Genomic DNA, 22,951 nt, shown 5'->3' with positions numbered 1-22,951 from the left:
AGGAAGCAAATGTGGGGTGATGGGTTACTCCGCTAGCAGACACTGCTTCTTGATGTCCAGACGGATGGATGGAAAGTTATAACTCAGAGCATTCTGTTAGAAGGAACTTGCCTGGTGTATCACTTCCATCTCTCTCCCACTAATCTATGTGCCTTAGAATGTGTCCATTTGTGTGTTTGCATTGCCATACTGGGCTTTTCCAGAAGTCACAGGCTGTATCTGTGATGCTTCATGGAATACAGAATTGCTTGAAAGAATCGAGGGCTGCAGGCATGTAGTTAAATTGCCTCAGGCCTCAGCATTGGCGAGCTCACAAAGAGTCTAGCTTTGAGGTAAGCTGATACAGGCAAATGTCCAAGGTCTAGGAGACATATGAGGTTGAGTGGCGAGGAGGCAGCATTGAAGTTATGGTGCATGCAGTTCCGATTCCTGACCTTCACTGAGCATTTTGTCCTGGAACTAATAATTTTTCTTGTGTCTTTGCTGCTTCCTGCAGGCCTATGAGTTTGTGAGTGCCTTGATTTTTTTTTATACTTATGAACCTCAGCATAGCATCTTGTACATAAAAAAATATGCTTAATGTTTAATGAATGTCTGTAAAAAATGATAAATGGGGTTGCATATTATCCTACTCAGTAATCAAAATTTCAACCCCACATATAAAGGTGTCTGAATTTTTCTGACGTTCTATTTACCATGTACCTAGACATTAGAAATTCACAACTAGAATAGTGGTCACTGGATTTTTATAAATCTACTGACAATTCAAACTCTTTAAAACGAAATACAAAAAAAGTGAAAGTCTTACATTGGCTTCTCAAAAGCAAGGTTAGTTCTAAGCACATATTTTTAACCTATGAACTGGGATTGAAAGGAACTTTTCTGACCTGCTACACATAACAACGCTATCTGTTTTATTCTCCCAATTTTTGTTACAAGTGACATTTTAAAGTTTAGGAATAAATATAATTTATTTCTTAACAAATCCATTGCTTATGACAAATTTTTATATAATTATTTAGAAGTAGGCATTTTAAAAAAATTAATAAACCAGGTTTTTTCTGCCCCAGATGTCCAAAAGCAAATATGAAGGGGTTTCATTAAATGTCTACTAATCAGTTTCTTTTCTACAAACAGATCTTATGACCAGCAGATGAATATGTACCCAAATACTGTCATACCTGTGTGATATAATGCCTCAGTGTGAGTTCAGAAAGCACTATATTGAATGAATAATGGCAATTTGTATAAAGAAATGTAGTAGTAAGGCTTGAGACATCTAAAGGGATAATTTTAAAGAAAATACAATAAGACATTGCTGTTAAAATATTTCTTTAAGCAAAGCTCCTGTTATATCACCTAATGTATCTCAAAATATCAGTCATAATTTCATCATTGCAGCTTTTATGCATAAATACAAAGCTTAAAATTATTTCTATGCCTTTGATGGGGGAAATATTTATGGCAAAACAATTGGAGTATTCAATCAGATCTGATAAAACTTTATCTTCTGATAAAACTTGAAAGAAAAACATCTGCTTATATTTTGAAATGATGCCAATGTTTATAGAGATCCATCTTAGAAATATGTATGTCTAAAAAACACTGAGAAAGCTTTACTAGTTAGCTCAAGAATATCAAAACTAAGACAAATGTCTCTGATTACTATTGGAAAATACATGAACAAGTCACTGTTGCTGGTTAGCAGATATTCTATGTAGACTAAGATCTGAAAAAATATATGACAAGCTTTCAAGGACTGAGCTACAATGTGATAGAGATATTTGCCTTTTGTGTGTATGTAGGAATGTGCAGTCTATTCCTGCTCTGGGCAGAACATCTTTTTTAAGCACAGTGATAAAGCACATGGTGCGTCGCAGAGCAGAACTGTGTGCGCTGAGGTCATTATCAACTTGCATAAGCCAATTTCTTTCCTCAACGCATATTAATTCATGTGTCATCAGACATGAAAATCAAACTGTTAGGCATCTCTGTTATTTTCTTTAATATGTATGTTTCCTGTGTCATCAAAAGTGGGAGAGAAAAGCACCATCATAAGTTTATGAAAGGCCAGAGGATAAAAATAATAAAAATTTAAATCTTGACCAAATTAACTTGGAGATAATTAATCATAAAAGATTCAAATAAAGCACTCACTTGCAAACAAATGCATTCCAAATTTAGGCAAAGTTTCCTTGAGTGTTAGGCTGTTCACATGTAGTCACAGTGACACTTTGTGTTCAGTGTTAGGGAATGCAGTTTAGTAAAGTGCTAGATAAATGGATAACATGAAGCATTGTACTGGGAATTCTGCCCAAAGTCCATCTTTGGGAGATGCAGGAGAAAATAAACAATGAATTAAAGTGAAGGCTGTAACTGAACCCGACTAAAATATAAATATGATATGTCTTTAGCGTATAGTGTCTCTCCAAATTCATGCCTTCCCTCCTTTAGTTGACTATGTGAAGCCTCTATCTAAAGTATCTGGCATTTATTTGGAGATTTTAGTATAGGTTATTTCAACAATTTGGTAAAAAATTTCAGTGGGTAGTGGAAACTTGGCTGTGAAATAAAGTCAAACAGCAACATACTTGTTATTCAAAAAATAAATATATTTTGTAACTGATACATTCTATTTATAGTTTATGAGGTATGGTTATAATAAATTACAATAGAAATAACAAAAAAGAGAACGTTTTTAATGCAAATATCTAAATAAAGGCTAGAACAGTCTAGTGGGTAGGGTGCTTTTCTTGCATGCAACTGACCTGGGTTCAATTCCCTGGCACTCCATATGGTTCTCTGAACCCACTAGGAGTGAACCCTGATACAGAGTCACAAGTAAGTCCTGAGCACTGCTGGGTGTGGCACAAAAACAAAAATAAACAACAAAACAAATATTTAGATAAGTGATTACACAACATCTGGCTAAGAATACTTAATTCTTTTTAATGCAAAAATAATATTCCATCCATCTCTGCAATAATCTCTATGAGTGTTATAACTACTTAGAAAAGTATCATTTTAAACCAAAAGAGAAAAAGTTAAATCTACTAGAATATTCATTTTTTGATAAAGAAGTTCGAAAAATATTTCAAAATCTTTTGACAATTAAATAAGTTATGAGTTAGAAGTTTACTGTAGTGCACTACTTAGTATTTCTAGATTTCAAATATTTAATATATTTAGGAAAGGAACAAATAAATAACTTGAGTTGACAGACCAAAGAACCAAGTACAGGTAGCGTATCTGAAGAGAAACTGCAAGTTACCTGGTATAATCTTATCAAAAAACAATTTGGAAAGATTTTAAAAATGTGAATTAGGCACATTTGATGTCTTAACAACTCAGATAATGCACATACAAACAGATACATATATATATATATCAACATGATGAAAAATTTCAAATATATTTTCATATATTCAGAGAGTCTCTTGTCCGCATGCCTGGCTGTCTTCCCCAAGGGCCCCTTGGAGGGGATGGGCTCCAGCTTCCCTCCCCACCCCGAACAGAGCTCCCAGCGGCCGAAGACCACTGGAATCTAGCTACAGCCATGCTCAAGGCCCCTCTCCACACGTTCGGACTGGCCTTATGCATGAAGGTACCGGCAGAGGAACCCAGGTGTGTGTAATCCCATCAACAGCCAACATCCGGAGACTTAAAAGCAAGCTCCCAGAAGCGCGCAGCCACAGCGATATCTTGTAGCCTACTTCTTCCTCTGGGAGAAACTGGCAAGCTTCTGTGAGTTTCCTGCCCACGTGGGACAGCCTTGCAAGTTTCCCATGGTGTATTCATATGCTAAATTCAGAGCTGGATCCCATTCCCCTGACCCTGAAAGAGCCTCCAGTGCGACATCATTAGACTTCTAAGATCTCAGGGAAAGGATGAATGGAGAGGTTACTGAGTCCACTCGAGAAATCGATGATTAATGGGATTTCGTGATTTCGTGATTCGTGATATTTTCATATCTATGGAGCAATAGCATAGCGGATAGGGCGTTTGCCTTGCACACAGCCGACCCAGTTTTGATTCTTCCGTTCCTCTCAGAGAGCCTGGCAAGCTACCTAGAGTATTCTGCCCACTTGGCAGAGCCTGGCAAACTAGCCTTGGCGCATTCGATATGCCAAAAACAGTAACAACAAGTCTCATAATGGAGACATTACTGGTGCCTGATCAAGCAAATTGATGAACAGTGTGATATATGTAAGAGATTTTGAGTTGATTTGCTTAAGATAATATAAATAATATATTTAAGTTTAAATATATTTTTATTAAAGATATTTTCCATATTTATAGAATATATTTTAATTAATTTTTAAGATCAATTATTGGATTAGGACAGTGTGGAGTTTAATTAAAATAGTGTGTATATAAAATTTTGGAGTATTAAAATTATGTAGATTGATAATTTTATATTCATCAAAACCATTAATTGAGTTATTTACTTTTACCACAACATATCTCTAAATATAATTTTAGAAATAGTAATTAAAGTTCATGTAGCTCAGAATACTTGTCCTAAATCTTGTAACAAATAACAGGGGAATAAGTTTCAAACCTTGAACCATCTGACAGACTCTTCCAGGGACTATCGATGCACCTCCTGATTCAATTAATAGATTTTTATTAAAAGTTGTGCACAATTTAATATTAAGTAAATAAAATCTCTCCAGCAATTCTTCCTTAAACTGGGAAGAGAACTTATATTGTGTCTCCAATTGTATTATTTCCAATGACATTCAGATCTACTGCAATTTCTCAGATATTTGTTATTAGACAAAAGGGCTCCTTTGCATCAAATAATTAATAATGTATGGTTACTGACATCAATAACATAATGAAAATAAACCGTGGTTTAAAAAACCCACTATCACGAAAACTTTAATTTTATTCTTTTTCTTAACCTCAGAAAATCCCAACTGCAAATTAAGTAGTGCAAATTTTATAAGGGTCTATCATTGGTCTAAATTGTCATACTATGAGAGTAAAGGAGATCCTAGAAATAACATGAGAGCAATTAAAGTAAATTTCAGGCATATTTGATCATGTTATTTGTGAGGACAATTCACAAATAGTGTGAAAGGTTTTTTCTGTACATTTTGGGTGCAATCCATTTATATTTGTATGTATTGTAAGAGCAAATTAGAATCATGGAAGCATCACAATTGATATCAGTTAACAACAAAACAGAAATGTTTAAACACATATATTCTAAGATACTTCAATCTTATCAAATAATACAAGGGTAAAAGAGAAAATGACAGATTTCACAGTAGTTTTGTTGATAGACAAGGAAGAGAGCACCATATAAATGCAACTGTGATAGAAATAAAGTCATCTTTTTTTGTATTAGTACCAATAGTCCCCACCAATCATATCTACTGTTAAATCTGGTCATTAGGGGGCTAGAGCCATATTACAGAGGGTAGGGCTCTTGCGTTGCACGAGGTTGACCCGTGTTGGATCCACCACTCCTCATAAGGTCCCCTGAGCCTGCCAAGAGTGATCTCTGAGGGCAGTTAGGAATAAGTCCTGAGTGCCGCCAGGCATAGCCCAAAGCCTCCTTCTTTCCCCTCCCCCCCAATAAATACCCCTTCATGTACTAGGAACTATGTACTTCACAAACACTATCTCATGGAATTTTAAGGAAATTATTTAAATGATGGCTGCGGTTATGCTCCGCAGTACAGCACTTGGATTAAATGTGGAAATCATAGCTATAATTCCTTTCACACCACATAGTCCCTGAAAGCGACAGGAGAGACTCTTAAGCACCAAGCCAGGAGTAGCTCCCAAGCACCTGGATTTGGCTCAAGAACAATAGCAACTACAAGAACAAAGAAAACTGTATAATCCAGCTGCATTATCTGTAATGCAGAAAAGAGATAACTGAGGTTCAGAAGATTAGGTAGATTTCCATGAACTTGAAATGGCATTACTGAGATTTAAAAGCAGGATTTTTGTGTGTGTGTCTAAATCCATGTTCTTTCTTACTAAAATTTCCAAAAAGACAAAAGCAAAAGCATTTGATATGATAAGTGATAGTTGAGTCATATCCTCAAACAAATTACTCTCAATGTTATTACATGTGATATTTGGCTCACATTATTAAGGAGGCAATGCGCTTCATTAGATGGGGAACAGAATATAAACAACTTCCTGTGGGCCTTTGACTATTTATGTGGTGTTCGACAAACCTGTGTTTGCTTAATTTTCCTTATCTGTAAAATTAGTTAATTCACTGAACGCACATTTTTTAGACCATTTTGATTCAATTCAAGGACCCATTTCTTCTGTTGTATGAGGCTCAGAAATGAGTGAAATATGACCCCATTTATATTAAAATTTCATTTAAGATAGCTGTGACTGCAATGTAATTATTTGAGGAGTTTTGATGGATGAAATTACATTTTTTAATCTGATAATTCTGAAAATCAAAATCCAAATTTAAAGAATATTAAGATTTGAGTGCTTAAAATTTATCATGTACCATATGATTAAATCATCATCATAAATATCCTGTAAGATAATGATTATTAGCTTCAAGGGTCAGGGAGATGGCTCAAAGGGCCAGAGCTGTGCTCAGGAAGCAGGAGCCCTCGATTCAATCCCCAACACTAAATGGTCTCTCAAGTGCCACCAGAATTGACCCACTAGCAGCAAATCAGGAGCCCCTGAGCACCAACAGCTATGGTTACAAAAAAAAAAAAAAGACTCAAAGAGAAAGAAAAAGAAAGAGAACGTATTGCCCTTATTTTATAAATGATGAAGAAAAGGCTGAGATTAGATTACTTTCTCAAAGTAACACTCATAAAGAGAGCTAGAATCAGCAACCGAATATAGATCTCTATCCCAAATTCATATTTTATATTAATTCACTTATGAACTAAACCAGTATTTGTTGAGTGAATAGTAATGTGCTAGAGATTAAGTTAACTGCATAGAAAACCAGATCAGATCTCTGCCCAGATGGGACATAAAGTCTACTGGGGAAATGGTGCCTTAAGCAAATCCACATAAGAAATGTAGCACTGTAGCACTGTCATCCTGTTGTTCATTGATTTGCTTGAGCGGGCACCAGTGATGTCTCCATTGTGAAACTTGTTGTTACTGTTTTTGGCCTATCGAATATTGTTTAAAGTTTGTGAAAAAAAACTTACAGGGTACTATGAGAATGAAATGAATACTTAAATAGGATGTCAAGAAATTTCCCTTTGCAGAGATAAAAATTCAAAGTGATAAGTGAAGTGGGTCTGGAGAGATTGTATGGGTGTTATGGTGCTTGCCTTGCATGTGGCCAACCTCTGTTAGGTCCCTAGCATTTCATATGGCTCACCGAGAACTGCCAGGAGTCATCCCTGAACACAGAGGCTGAAGTAAGGCCTGAACATGAATGTGGCTCAAGAAACAGCAATAAAAACAAACAAGAAATCCCCAAACAAAAAACAAAGTGACAGGTGAAGAATTTATCAAGAAAGGAGGGAACATTTCAGGCAGAATGAATAGAATGGATAGTGAAAGACCTTGTAAATGCTGGAACATACTGAACACACTGATTTAAGGGAAATGTAGCTAAAATTGTAGCTGAAGTACTTAATAGGGCCTAGAGATTATAGGGATTGTAGAGACAATAGGGAATTTTAAAGGAGATTTAAGCAAGCAAGATAACACTGTAATAAAGGTTTATTCCTTTATTTTGAGATGTTATTGGCAAATTGAAGTCACAAAACCACGGCAATTAAACTAAATAAATTGAATGTAAGTTGAAAAAGTAAAGAATGTTATTGAGTAATATTTAACATCTATGTATGTGATGAAAAATAAAATCTAGGCCTAATTTATGTCCACAACAGAGTTTTAATACTCCTCATTAGAGCAAAGGTGAATTCTAGTTGTAAAGTAAGGTAGGCTGTAAAGATGAGTTAGGTTGGTCAAGAAAAATTGCAAAAAAGAAATAAGATCTACTTAAAAGATCTCTCAGAATGCCTTAGTTCCAATTCTCTGTCCTGAAAGTGTTGACCTATTCACTGAGGATTAAATAATCTAAATTAGATTTGCAGAAATTCAGGTGTGAGATGCTGTTTATTCAGGTGTGAGATGCTATGATTTCGAGATCTTAAATTACAGGTAATCAGTTGAACTCATAGTGACTCTAAGAGCTTATTTCTTGGCTTTTACTTCAGGTGGTCTTCTAACCCCTGTTTTCACCACATCTTGCTCAGAGAAAGCATAGATTTCTTTGGCCAAACAGGCACAATTGAGGATCACTATTCTTTAGAAATAAGAACATTTCATCAAAGCACAAGGAATAATTTAAATTCTGATTACAATCTATATATTAACAGCCCACTTCATTTTAGACTTTTAACAGTGGCAATTTAAACAAAACTGTGTGATATGGTCAATTCAATACCATTAGGCCAATGGTACGGTCTAGGAAATATTATTATTTATATTAGCATATACTTTCCTAATGCGCAATGGTAAGCAACCCAATTGATATGTGTAAGTGTTCTGGATATTATGGATGTGGGCAGGTGAGTGGGGAGTTTAAAAAGAGAAAGGCATACTTCAAGGTCATCAATTCATTGGTTACAGTTTCTGCTTCCTCTCCCTTCAGAGCCAACCACTGCTATCTTCGTCTTCTATGAGGAATTGTTATGTTCTACATTTGGGATTTCATTTTCTCCTTCTTCTCCCAACATCTTTGCAAATCTGCTTGCCTCATAGCAGGGTTCTGAGGGTTAATCATTTATTTAGTGTGTAGAAAAGTACTTTGGGCATCTCAGAAGAAATAGCCTATGTAGTGAATAAATAATACAATAATAACAAGCTGGTAGATTGTAGTTAGTGTGAATCTCTCATCTCTCATCTCACCCTCAGTGCCCTGCAACATCTCAGGTCCTGTCTGAACCCTATCAGTTCTTCATACATGGGTGAGCAATGTGAATTACTGAAGTAAAATGTACACATTGTTCCTGGTTCAAAATTAAGTCCAGGGGCTAGAGTGATAGCACAATGGGTAGGGTGTTTGACTTGTACACAGCGAACTGGGTTCGATTCCCAGCATCCCATATGGTCCCCTGAGCACTGCCAAAGGTAATTCCTGAGTGCAGAGCCAGGAGTGACCCCAGTGAATTGCTGGAGGTGACCCAAAAAGAAAAAAAAAACAACACAATTAAGTTCAATAACAGAAGAAGTCTTCCTAAGAGTTGAACTTAACTGATTAGAAAGAAAAGAGAGATTAACAAATAAGAGGATCACTGTCACTGTCATCCTGTTGCTCATCAATTTGCTCAAGCAGGCACCAGTAACGTCTCCATTGTGAGACTTGTTGTTACTGTTTTTGGCATATCAAATACACCCTGGGTAGCTTGCCAGGCTCTGCCATGTGGGCAAGATATTCTTGGTAGCTTGCTTGGCTTTCCGAAAGGGGCAAAGAATTCAAACCCAGGTCAGCTGTGTGCAAGGCACAGTGGCTGTACTATAGCTCCAGCCCAGCAAATAAGAGGATACAGAACATTTTTATCATTCCATTAAGGTCTTTCTAGAACTCTCGTAGAGATGTTGCAAGACATTGAGGGTTTGATATTACTTTGTATGGATCCTGAACCTCCTTTCTTACTTTACTTTGAATATGCACCAGTGACTTGATGAGTGCCTTTAAAAGGATAATGAGTAAAGACTGCCTCCACCAGTGGATTTACAATAATCCCCAAATATTGATTAGTATATCAAAAAGACATTCTAGTCTTCAAAGAGCAATACCAAACTAGACTTCTGTCTTTTCCACCACACGGATATGAGCCTTGCTACTTCCAAGCATCTTCTATGAGCAGAAATTATGATGATGTGCTCATATGACCATAAAAAATAGATAAAATCAACTCTGGAGTCCAATTATATGGAACAAAGTTTAGTAGGATGCTTTGAAAGCCCTTTCCACTCACATATTTGTATTCTGATTCCAAGCTAATTCTATAGAGATCAAACTTCTGTTTAGGTCATTTCCTGGGGAAGAAAACTGGTGAGATCCCACAGTTGCTTCTAACTGCCCACTCCCACTTTCCTGTAGATGCTTCTTTTCAGCAGCCAATAGTCAGAAGTTGACTTTCTGGGAGAAAATAATCAGCCAGTTTGCTTTCTTTGAGCTATACTGGATTCACCTCCATTAAGAAAGTAAGGGTTTCAAGAATAGTAGAGATAAGTACCAAGAGGAGTACTCCACAGCTTGGAAGTTGACCTCACATGCTAGGTGAAGGAGCAGCTCTGATAGAGAAGGGATCACCAAGCAAAGGGTACTAGGCGGGCCCACTAGGGATGGGAGATACGAGCTGAAAATAGACTATAGACTGAACATGATGCCTACTTAATACCTCTGTAGCAAACCACAACACCCAAAAAGAGAGAGAGAGCAAATGGGAATACCCTGCCACAGAGGCAGGGTGGGTGAGGGAGACACGGTGGGGGTGGTGGGAGGGATTCTGGGACCATTGGTGGTAGAAAATGGGCACTGGTGGAAGGATGGGTACTCCATAACTGTATGACTGAAATGTAAGCATGAAAACCTGTAAGTCTGTAACTTTGCCTCACGGTGATTCACTAATTAAAAAATTAATAAATAAAATTTAAAAATAAGTAAGGGTTTTAGTGGAAGGAAGAACAAAAATAAAAGTAACTTCTGGAAAGTGGGCATTTTGAAAAAGCAAAAGAACATTTATCTAGATCCTTTTGAGTCTCTCTTGGTATAACTTTATCCCCATTAATTTCTAAACATGAATTAGAATCTTATCTCAAGGCCACTGATGTAAATTCTTCTCCAGGCAGAAGACACTATACCATGAGTACAGGAGGTGTGAGGCCTCCCCAGAACATAATAATAGGAAAACTGTGTCCCAAATCAGTATTGAGGAGACCAAATGTGAGGGCTTCACTCAAAACTCCCTTCTCCAGCTCCAAATAAATAAGAACTCCACTCTTCTGTAATGGATATGCCACACATTTTCATTCAACACTTGCCACCTACTTAGCACAACTCTTCTAGTATTCTGCTCTAAGAAAATGAGGGGAAGTGAATGACAAGAGATCAGGAGAGCACCAGTTTTTAGCTGTCTGATAAGAATACTGCTCAGGAAAGCTGAAGGTAAGATGGCCAGCAATACAAAGTGTAATTAGGAGAAAGCTCTGGAAGATCACTGAGATTTGAGGATGGATAAATTCTTGGACAAGACTAGATCTGACATATACTGGTGGATCTGCTTTCATAAAGCTCTGGATTTATACATATAAATCCTGTGTGTGTGTCTAAGTGTGTGTGTGTGTGTGTGTGTGTGTGTGTGTGTGTGTGTGTGTGCGCGCGTGCGCGTTCACATGTGCGTGTGCTATGGCCAAACCACTGGAATGATCTAGAAAGAATGGAAGAGAATCTTATTTTTTCTGAGCTTGGAGAGGTGATATTACATATCTCCTGGGCAGTGAGAAGAGAGGAACATGTCCTTGTGTGAGGTTGTTTAGTCACAGAAGTTGACTGTCACTGGCTAACTCTATTAATGGAGAGACTGCTTACTCTCTATAGCCCCTAAGGGAGATGTAGCAAACTGACCACTGACCTGAGACAGAACACCTTTGAGATTTGTCATGACTCATAATGCCGGAATTCCCCTGGGCCATTATTTTGTGGCTGGACCGAATGCTACAGGAAGTTTTGCCTGGCCTTCCAAGCCTAGATACTCCCAAATCTGTCTCCTCCTACTCTAATCCTCTTCGCTCTAGTTGTTTCAGTCATTCTTTAAACCATTGAATCAGATTTTCTTCCATGATACAAAATTCTTAATTGTGTCCCCTCCCTTTTAAACAGAAAAGAGCATTTCATTGCCAATGTGCATTCGTGCAAGGAGGGGGGATTGTAACATTTGTCAGTTGAAGAAATCAATAATCCAAATATTAGCAGACCTCATATCCTCTTAATAGCCTCATGTTCAATACTCCTTACTCCAGAAAAACTTTCATTTCCTTTGGTGAGAAATCTCCATGTGTAAGGAATATAGATCCCAGGCCTGAGGCAAGTGCTACACGATTCTATAAGCTAAATTGTTTGTAGTTGTATGAAATAACTTGCTTTATTCTCAATATTGAAAAATATTGGTTTATAATGGTGTGGTTAATCTTTTACCATCAAGCATAGTTGCTTATTTATTCATTTAATCACTTAAAATAATGGATCTGTGGGTAAGTAATGATAATATTTCAATATAACATAATATTCAACTGTTTCACTCATGCAAATTCCACTACTATATTGGGTATGCAGCTTTCAGAAAAAATCAGACTAACGTTTCATAAAGGTATAGACGGAAAAGCCTTATTTCTTTGTTCTCTGGTCATTTCCTTTGAATCCTCAGAGCTATTTTAGTGAATGAGTTGTGTAAATCAGGTTGCAGACTTAGAGTGTAATTCTAATAATATTGATCACCCATTTGCTTTCACTTTCTGCTCAGGGTTTGTGGGACTCAAAGAGAAAGAACAGATTGATAGTAAACCCCTGATTTCTACAAGTCATTTTAGAAGTTGAGCGCTTTCATAAATCTAACCTTTTGGGTTCTCTTTGGCATATGAAACCCTAAATAAAGCAATTATGCAATGTATAATTCCCATTTTACAGCTGAGGAAACTGAGACCCAGAGAAGAAAGGATGGGCAGATTGAACCGAGGTCAGTTGTTACCTTTCCCAAATCGCACTGCTCATGGATCAATTATCTTTTTTTTTTTCATTTTCTCCTCTTCCTCCTCTTGTTCTTCCTCCTTCTCCTCTCTCATTATTCCTCCTTCTCCTTTTTCTTTCTCTTCTACCCACACTTAGTGCTCCTATTCTATCTTCTTGTCATTAGTCAATAGGCACCAGTAGAAACATTATTTCTGGTATAATTGAAAAACAAGGTTAGGTATCCCTGACCTCTGACTCACTTCCAGCTTAGACCAGCCTGCTCCTGCGCTCTCCTGTAAGTCACAAGATTCTAATCAATTAGTACCTTGTTGCTGTAGCACATGCCTCAGTGGAACATCAACATTCTGACCACAGATTTCAAAATAACTTTAGAAAACAATGACGAAAGTAGATTTTTCTACAGGCACTAATAGGTATTCCCGGGCAATTCCTTCCATCTTTTTTTTGCACAGTGTATGCCATTCATAAATAATGTCAGACGTGGGCTTTCGCTCCTTCAGTAAGGTGGTCATTTAATGTAAGTAAATCCACATTAAATATTGAAGATCAGAAAAAAGCAGCCTCTTCAAAGAGGTCACATTTAAGGGAAGAAAAAAAACAATGTGTGAGGAGAGGACCCAGTCTGGTGCTGGATGGCAGAGAGTTAATGGCTCATAGAGAGCATATACATGTTTTTTAAAGATGTTTTATTGCTTACAAAAGGAAGTAGTCTTGAGAGACTGGATACATAAACTGGCTCCAGCCAGCTGCGGCTGTCGGACTAGGAAGGATCCTGTTCAATTAGTGTTGTAAAATAAAATACTTTGTAAAGGAAATAAACACGATGTGAGCTAAGATTCATGCTTTCAAATATACACAAGGTTTGAATTTTTAATTAGGGCTGCTAATTACAGTCATCAGAAAGCAGAACAGAATAGATTTTACCTTACATTTAGCAGACAAGCCTTCAACCCCAGTGTATTTTTCAATTTCATTAATATTTTATGAAAATGGCCCTTGCAGCTTCAGCCTATTCTAGTCTCCTACAAAACTGCCCCATATTATGGATGCCAATGCCTTTAAGCCATGTGCATTAGTGTGATGACAAAATGCAAAACAGCATCTTGTCAACCATTGCATCAATTGATTCTATTAGATAGTGTAAAAACAGTTGGGTGTGAATTATAATCTTGGTGACACTAATGATGAAGCAAGACACTGGCTGAGAACAGCCATTAGCTATAAGCCAGAAATTAATGATTCTAATATTTTTGAACAAATTAACCTTAATGAACTGGTCTTGCAAATACTGTATTATCTACGGATAAGTAAGTTTAGTGGGAAACACTATTATACGTATACATGGTAAACACATATAAATATTAAGCAAATGCAAAGTCTATAAGTAAGTGTTGTATATATTTACCCATTTCTCATGCCTGTCTCTACCTCAGATACAATATAGATACAACCAGTCAACTCCCTCGATTATAATGAAATTGGTAGTGATTTAATATTTTATAAATTTGCCTGTAACATAGTAGAAGCATAAATAAAACATATCCCCAAAGTTATAAGATAACCTGTTGTCAAAAAATTTAAATTGTAGTCAGACACACCAAAGTCATTTTCTAAATAAAGTGAATTATTCTTTAAAAATTGTAACATTTTTCATTACTATTAAGAATAGCACTTGTCCTCCAGTTTCCTTGGTTTGCATGCGTGATGAGTCTGCCCTGTTTGAGATTTTGTAAATTTTTGATTTTCATAAAGTATGCCACACCTTTGAATTGAAGCATGTATGTGCTCTTTTGTAAGCACTTTGGAAAACTTCAGTACAGTGACCCCAAACAAGCTGGCAGGCCTTGCAAAAATCAAGTGAAAAAGACCTGAGGACTTCTGAGAACAATTTCTACAGGATGAAAATTCTGATAATAGTTTTGAATCCTCCCTGCCTTCCCTGCTAGTGTGCTGACTCTAATTGAATTCAGTGAGCTAGGATAAATTTGATGGATAACTTGAGTGATGGAGACCACCCTAAGCGAGTTCACTGCCAAATTCAACTGTGGCTCACAAAAAAAAAAAAAAAGAGGATGGGGGAGGAGAAGGAGGGGAAGTAATGATATTTCCATGGTGGTTCTGACTGGGAATTTCCTGTGTGTTTCTAAACAATGTTCCTTTAGTTTCACTCTTCATTTCATTCCAGCTATTGCTCTCAGATAACCTTGCTTTCATCACAAAGAACCTCTGGGGAAAAAAAATGTTTATTTACCTACTCAAATTTGCAGCCCTCAAATCCTGGACACCCATTCACTAATACAGTACTAAACCCAAATGACTAATTTGAAGAAGAGGAAACAAAAGTAAGGTACTTGCCAACAACAGTTTGTTGGCTTAACTTTGACTTTCTTTCCTGGAAAGGAAGAAAACAGAATTTTCAATGTGAACTGTCAGCCTGAGTTATGACAGCAGCTCACTAGTGAGAGATTCCGACTCTGCCTTCCATTGGCAGAGAGGAGCAAAGAAACCTTCCAAACAGAATTCTTTCAAGCTACCTCTACAACTCCACTTAAATAATTTACTTTTTATTTTTTCTCAGACTATTCTTTTTTAAGTTGGATGACATGTGCATTGACAAGTAGGCTTTACTGCACAAGATGACTTGTGTATTTGGAAAGAAAAAGAAAATCACACACACACACAAAATTCTCCCCACTCTGAGAATAAGGGAACTACCACATTTACTTATGGGAACTACAGTTAACCTGGAATCTGTTTTAAGCTAAAGGGTACTAAATAGAAATTAATACAAATAGAACAGCTGCTTGGGAAGTTTTTTTTTTGGGGGGGTGTTTTTTTGTTTATTTACTAATTTAAGAACTGGATCAGAGGAGGTTAGGTACCTATTTCAGCAAACTAACTGGCTGTCAGATGTTGGTATAAAGGCTTTAAATCTGCCCATTAGTATGAAATACATTATGTTATTTAATACATAAAAACTCAATTTAAAAATTCATCCTTTGGAAGTTCTGGCAGTTACTTGCTAGTATAGTAGATGAATAAAATGATTCAAAAATAATGGCTTAAGTGTAGCTGCTGATCCTTGGCTTCACGATCCAATATTTATGATGATGCTTTGTGACTAAAATAGAAGGTAGAAAGACAGCAGGCTATTTAGGTCAATCATAAGCACTTAGATTATAAGTGGAATGATTAACCTGTGCTGGCTGTATACTTTTAATATCCACATCATATGAAAGATTCTTTCTTACTTACTCTGCTCTAAAAAAGACTAAAACCAACTTTTTTTTCATTCGGTTATAGATCCACAGCCACCTTGGGGTTCAGGGGCTACTCCTGGCTCAGTACTGAGGGATTGGTCTTAGCAGTGCTCATGGAGCCATATGGAGTGAGGGACAGTATCCATATCTACCCCCTGCAAAGTGTGTGCTCAGTGCTTCTTTTCAGAGATGCAGTGAAAACAAAAATAAATCCTCATGTCTTTAGAATAAAAAAAATTCTTATAATAAAAAATATTTTTCCTTTCTTCCATAGAGTTGCTCATGCAATGCCTTTTCATTGGTTCATAGAATTCTACCTGGAATACAATTTTGCATCATAAAGAACATAGGCAATAAAATAGTATATTGCTCAAGTCTCTTTCTTCATAATAGCTTCCTCTTCTGTGATCCTTTCAGTTGTTACTCTGGGGGAAAACCCTGCCATAGAGGACAGTGCTTTGATTTAAGTATTTGATGCTGACCTCTTAGTCTATAAGGTCCTCAGCATTGCATGAGAACACAGGACATGGTAGTTTATTTACCTACCAGACCTGAAATTTTATTTAGACCAAATCAACAAGCTGCATATAACAGTAGAATAAGCTGTTTCTGAAATTCTTTTTACTTGCAATAGAAAATGATTCTGTAATTTTGGGGGGGATTATGACAATATGCTCAGGTAAATCCATTTTTCCCTATAGCACTGTCAGCACTGTTGTTCATCAATTTGTTTATGCGGGCACCAGTAATGTCTCCATTGTGAGACTTGTTTTTCCTGTATTTGGCATATTGAATATGCCACAGGTAGCTTGCCAGGCTCTGCTGTGCGGGCGGGATACTCTTGGTAGCCGCCCGTGCTCTCCAAGAGGGACTCAGGAATCAACCCAGGTCGGCCACTTGCACGGCAATGCCCTACCTGCTGTGCTTTCGCTCCAGTCCAGTATATTTTCCCCTACGTATCTATGAAGCATTTTATTTGTAATGCTCTACTTTCAAAATTTGTGGTGCTAGGTTGGAATCAGGGTGCATATATTTTGGGAAATATCTTGTTATCTGGTAATACAAATACATGTAAGATATTATAAAATTTACCTGATTCAGGAGTTGACCTAAGATTGTCCCAAACATTTCATCTACGGAGTGAACATACACTAACAATTAAAACAAAAACAAACTTCTGTAGTTTATCATTCTTTTTTGATCAATACATTTAAAATAATTATTTTTATATATTTATTCACTTGTTCATTTATCATTTCCTTTCATATTTGTTTGATCTGCATGAATATAAAACTTCTATAACTGTTATGTCCCAGAGCCAGAGACATCTCTTGAGCACTCAAGTTAGGAGCAGTCTGAGTTGAACATGTTAATGCTGAAGGCTAAATGCCAAGTTTTTCTAATTAAAATTCAAATTTTAAATGGATTATATGTTGAAGTGATATTTTGACTCTATTGTGTTTAGAACAATTTATTTATCCATTAATCTGGCCTGCTTTAATTTTAAATTTTTCATGAAAATTTTCATTTAAAATTTTTTATTGGTTTGCAATATCACAGCATTTTAGTGATTGAACCTCTCATCTCTATTATGTGCAAAATTGTCCTCACACTTGCCACTAAAGTTTTAGTGCCATCCCATGACCAAAAAGACTGTTTTACTTAATCCTCCCAGCTCAACTTCCTTTTCTCTCTAGTAACCACCATAATTTCCGCTGGATGTGGAAGTTAGTTTTGTTTCTTGCCAGTTGTTTTGCTGTAGCAGTTTGTATTCCACATGTGTGTGAAGCCATCTTCCACCTATCCCTTTCTCATGCGTAACTACACAAAATTTTAAGTTACACATGAATCATACATGCATCCCAAACTAGGTTGAAAGCATTATATTATACTCTGGAGGTTCTCAGGTAAAAACAAGCAGTCTAGATTCGAACAAGTATACTTTAGTGATATTATGAAAGGTCTACAGTTAGAATCCCAACCACATTATTTCCCTGTGACTTGATATCCTAAGAAAATGACCTTTTCACTATGGTCCTATTCATTATCGCCACATTTTGCTGAGTCAGTATTTCTAATAAAATGTTTCAGTGCTCACAATGTCCTGTGGAACTTCTTGTTTTTGTCCGGTTAATTTTGCACTGAGTTTGGATAACCGGATGCTAAGTCAAGTTGGTTTGCTATGTTAACCGCTTACTTCTGGAAGATTTCGGTCACTATTTAAAATCTCAGCTCTCGGGGAATGTTGTCAAAGTATGTGGGCATGTACCTGCAGCCAGGAATTTGTCAATAATGTCTCTGGCAATTGGCTTTCAACTCCAATGGTCAGTGACAAGGATGCCCAGAGATAGGAGTACACTCAGCTGCCTGAGAAGGTTTTCTCTGCTTAACCTAGTTGTATTGTGCAAGGACTATTGCTATAATTTACACTACACCATCACCACATTTCCATTGTTATTGATCTGAGTGAGATCAGTTAATAGTAAAGAACACCCTTCTTGGAAGAGACACATCATAAGAAAGGCTCTCACTCCATGAACGGAAGAGTACCTTACTTATATTATAACAACATTAGTAGACCACAATAACTGTTTTCTGGAACCATAACATGTGATATAGTTTACCAAGAAACAGCATTATTTCTGCCAAAGGTGGACACTCATCTTGTTCCTGCAGTGAAGCATTTCAATTTTGCAAGCAGTTTCTTTTCTACCTTTTCTCTGAACATCTTTGACTAAAGTAATTTATGATTGATATACAAAGCTTAATTTCAAAGAGAACTAAAATAATTTTTGACTCTCAATCATAGTATAATCTTTAGACTAGTTCCAAAATGTTTTGCCCTTTGGGAAATAGGGCAGAAATAGAATAAAATATAGTGTAAATAGTGTATAAATAGGGTAGAAATGGTGATTTTCTAGTTATTAACTCACAAGTTGATAGAATAGACAATTCATGTTTTGCCCTTTTGTATATATGCTCCCCTGCTTACTACCTGATTGGATAATGTTAGGAATTGACTGACGTGTGACAAAAGACAGAGAGTCAACTCAGCAATGGAGACTGGTGCCTCTCTATATAACCCTTTTTTTCATTACCTTTAAAAACCAATGGTTTACCTAAAGTATCTCAGATTTTGTTTCTATTTAATTTTAGCCACCCTCCCTTCAAATTTGCTCAAAATTTCTGCAAACACGAATACTAATAGCAATCATTTCACTGCTTGGATCGTCAAGTACAACATTTCCTGTAAACCTTTTACTAATACGCCAATATATTTTACTTAAATGTATACTTGAGCCTATAGCTTCACAGTAGTCAGTTGAGTCACAATCCCGATGTATAACAAATTTGTATATTTTGCTTTCCACAAATGTAATCATTAAGAATCATCATTTTATTATTGATCAGAAGAATAAGATATCAAACTCAGAAATTATTCTTCTGCTATTTTATACAATAATATTTAAGATATTGAATGCACCACAGGTAGCTTGCCAGGCTTTGCCATATGGGTGTGATACTCTCGGTATCTTGCTGGGCTCTCCGAGAGGGACGGAGGAATCGAACCCAGATTGGCCACATGCAAGGCAATAGGGAAAAGGAATCTTGGGAAGTAGAACACTGAACCAAAAGTCATAATCAATAGTTTAATCTGGTCTGTGGCAAGTGTGAGGGCAAAGCAGTCTGTTTCTCTGGCTTCTGTTTTCTGACCTCGAATGATGTAAAGACACAATGGTCTAATTTAAGTTCTGTCATTCATTAACTTGAGTCTTCATTAGGCTGAGTTTTGTTCAGTGATTTACTAACTGGCAGGATATTCAAGGAGCCAGGGAAAAAGCTGACTGGTAGGGTTCCTGGCTTGCACATAAGATATGTTGCATGTTGGAGCTATAGATTCCATCCTTAGTACTCCATGGTTCCCAAACACCCAGGGAAGCAACCCCCAAGCATGACCGGGAGTTAAATCTAAATATTGCCAGTTTAGTCTCTGAGACAAATATAAGCAAACAACAAAATTCTGTTTTAAGAATAGTTTCAAAAAGTGCAGCATCTCCAGCTAGTAAACTGAATTTGCCAAAAAAAGTAATAACAAGTCTCACAATGGAGACATAACTGGTGCCCGCTCAAGCCAGTCGATGAGCAATGGGATGGGAGTGATACAGTGAATATTGAAGATAATTTTTTGAATCTCAAGTAACCTCTTTTGAAGTAATTTTATCAAAAGGCTATATAAGATGAGTTTTAATTTTTCAGGATAAAAAATTTCCTATTGGGGGCATTTGCCTTGCACGCGGCTGACCCGGGTTCGATCCCCGGCATCCCATATGGTCTCCTGAGCATGTCCAGGGGTAATTCATGAGTGCAGAGCCAGGAGTAACCCCTGTGAATCGCCGGGTGTGACCCAAAAAGCAAAAAAAAATTTCTTATTGGGGGGCTGGAGTGATAGCACAATGGGTAGGGCGTTTGCCTTGCATGCGGTTGACCCATGTTCGATTCCCAGCATTCCATATGGTCCCCTGAGCACTGCCAGGAGTGATTACTGAGTACAAATCCAGGAGCAAACCCTGTGCATCTCTGGGTATGACCCAAAAAGAAAAGAAAAATCTATTGGGGCCAGAGTGATAGTACAGTGGTTAAAGAGTTTAGCTTGCATGAGTCAACCTGGGATCTATCCCTGGCACCATATATAGTCCTCTGAGTTATACCAGGAGTGATCCCTAAGTGCAGAGTCAGAAGTGATCCCTGAGAACTCGTGGGTGTGACACCCAAGCTAAAACAAAACCATGAAAAGTAAGTTATTTTTATCTGTATATGAAAATGAGTGAGTTATACAAAAGATGTATAAGTTTGCATCTTGGGAATGTTTCAACCTCTAAACAAACATACATTTATCTGACATACAAAGCTTAATTTCAAAGAGAAGTAAAAGAATTTTGATATCCAAACCCTGGTATTATCTTTAGGACAGTTCCAAAATGTTTTGCCCATTGGAAAAAAGGTAGAGATAATAATTTACAAGTCTTTAAACCACAAGTACATCACAAGTTGTATTTGTACATAGTAGCATTTTAGCAATGAACAAATATTAAAAGACTAGGTTGAAAACCATGCTCTTTGGGTGAGTAAAAAAAAAAAATAACTGGCCTCAGGGCTGGAGCAATAGCACATTGGCCAAGGCATTTGCCTTGCACATGGCCGACCCGGGTTCAATTCCCAGCATCCCATATGGTCCCCTGAGCACCGCCAGGAGTAATTCCTGAGTGCAGAGCCAGGAGTAATCCCTGTGCATTGCTGGGTGTGATCCAAAAAGAAAGAAAAAACTGGCCTCACATGCTGGGGGAAAAGGCAGCTGAGATAGATAAGGGAACACCTATTAGAGAATGTTGGGAGGACCCACTCGGGTTGAAAGTTGCGTGCTGAAAGTAGGCTATAGACAGGACATGATGGCCACTCAATACCTCTATTGCAAACTACAACATCCAAAAGGAGAGAGAACAAAAGGGAATGCCCTGCCGCAGAGGCAGGGTGGGGTGGTGGGGTTTGGGGTGGAGGTGGTGGGAGGGATACTGGGAACATAAGTGGAGGAGAATGGGCACTGTGGAGGAATATAAACAGTCACCAATCACTGTATGACTGAAATGTAAACATGAAAGTTAAAAAAAAAATTCTAATAACCTAATTACAACTATACTAAAACTGAATTGGAAAATAGGTTAAATAGTTAATTAATTGCATGAATTCATAAGCACTTAATATTGCAGATATCACTAGATAAATTAAGAATGAATGACTAGAATTTCAACTGTTCATACATGGTTAATTAATGATAAAACAGTATTTTATTGCTCACTCATTAATGATTTATGTCAGTTACTTAAACAGTTTCCCAGATTTGTATACCTTAAATAGACATCCTAAGATTATTTTCTAGGTTTCCCTTTTTTCTACTGTGTTGGTTACTGAATTTTCTATTGTATACTCTGATCTTCCTACTTTGGATATCAAGTACTTTGACTGTCTGATTAGTAAGAATTGGCTTGCATGAATTTCACAACTAGAGTAGCTGATGTAAAGAGGCATACATGTTCTTGTGTGAGTTTAGTTCTGCTCTCCTTCTCATGGATACATATTCTTAAAAGAACTAAACCAAATCAACTCAAATGATAATCCATCTCTGGGGGTCTAGCACCTGCATTGTCTACCTTTTGATTGCAGCCTGACCTGAGAACATAATTGTAAATCTGTTTTGGTAAGGAGAACTTCTATCTTGGGGCTGGATGTAAAATAACAGCACTCTCGGAAGTATATGCTGAAGTTCATGTTAAGTCAGTTCCTGTGTTCTCAGGCATTTTGGTGGTGAGAAAGGTACAACTCCACATGCAGGTTGTATAGAGATGACTTTGCCAGGGGATATAGCAGTGGTGATGTTTGTACTTGCTGGGAACTATTCTTTATCACAGATACATTTTTCATTGATTCTGGATTCTCCAAGCATATGATTACATATTCTGATATATACCTGACAACTAGATTGAGGAGCTTTTTTCTCCCATTTTGAGAAGCTACATGGAAATAGCTTCTGGGGTGTGACATTGCAATCTTAGTGCTTGTCTTTATGTATCTATTTGTCCTTATCAGGGGATTCTTTGCTGCTAGGAGACTGTGTTTAGTTGGTTTAGAAATGATAGTAATGCTCTGGGAATGACTTTTCTTATCTAAAAAAACTGACAGTTGTATGATAGGGGGAAAAGTAGTAAAATTAAATCTCTTTCCTCCCCAACTCTCAAAATCTAGGCAGTCGTAGGGAATGTACTTATCTCACATTTGCTAAGGAAAGACAGAGAATTCAATAGTCTTGGGGTATTGAACAGACCTAGAAATACTGAAGTCAGTTAGATATTTGACTACAAAATACCTAATACTAAATACAAAATCTATGTCATTAAAAACAATATATTTA

This window comes from Sorex araneus, chromosome 1 (assembly GCF_027595985.1).
Source record: "Sorex araneus isolate mSorAra2 chromosome 1, mSorAra2.pri, whole genome shotgun sequence".
NCBI lineage: Eukaryota > Metazoa > Chordata > Mammalia > Eulipotyphla > Soricidae > Sorex > Sorex araneus.
This window is presented reverse-complemented; position numbering follows the sequence as displayed.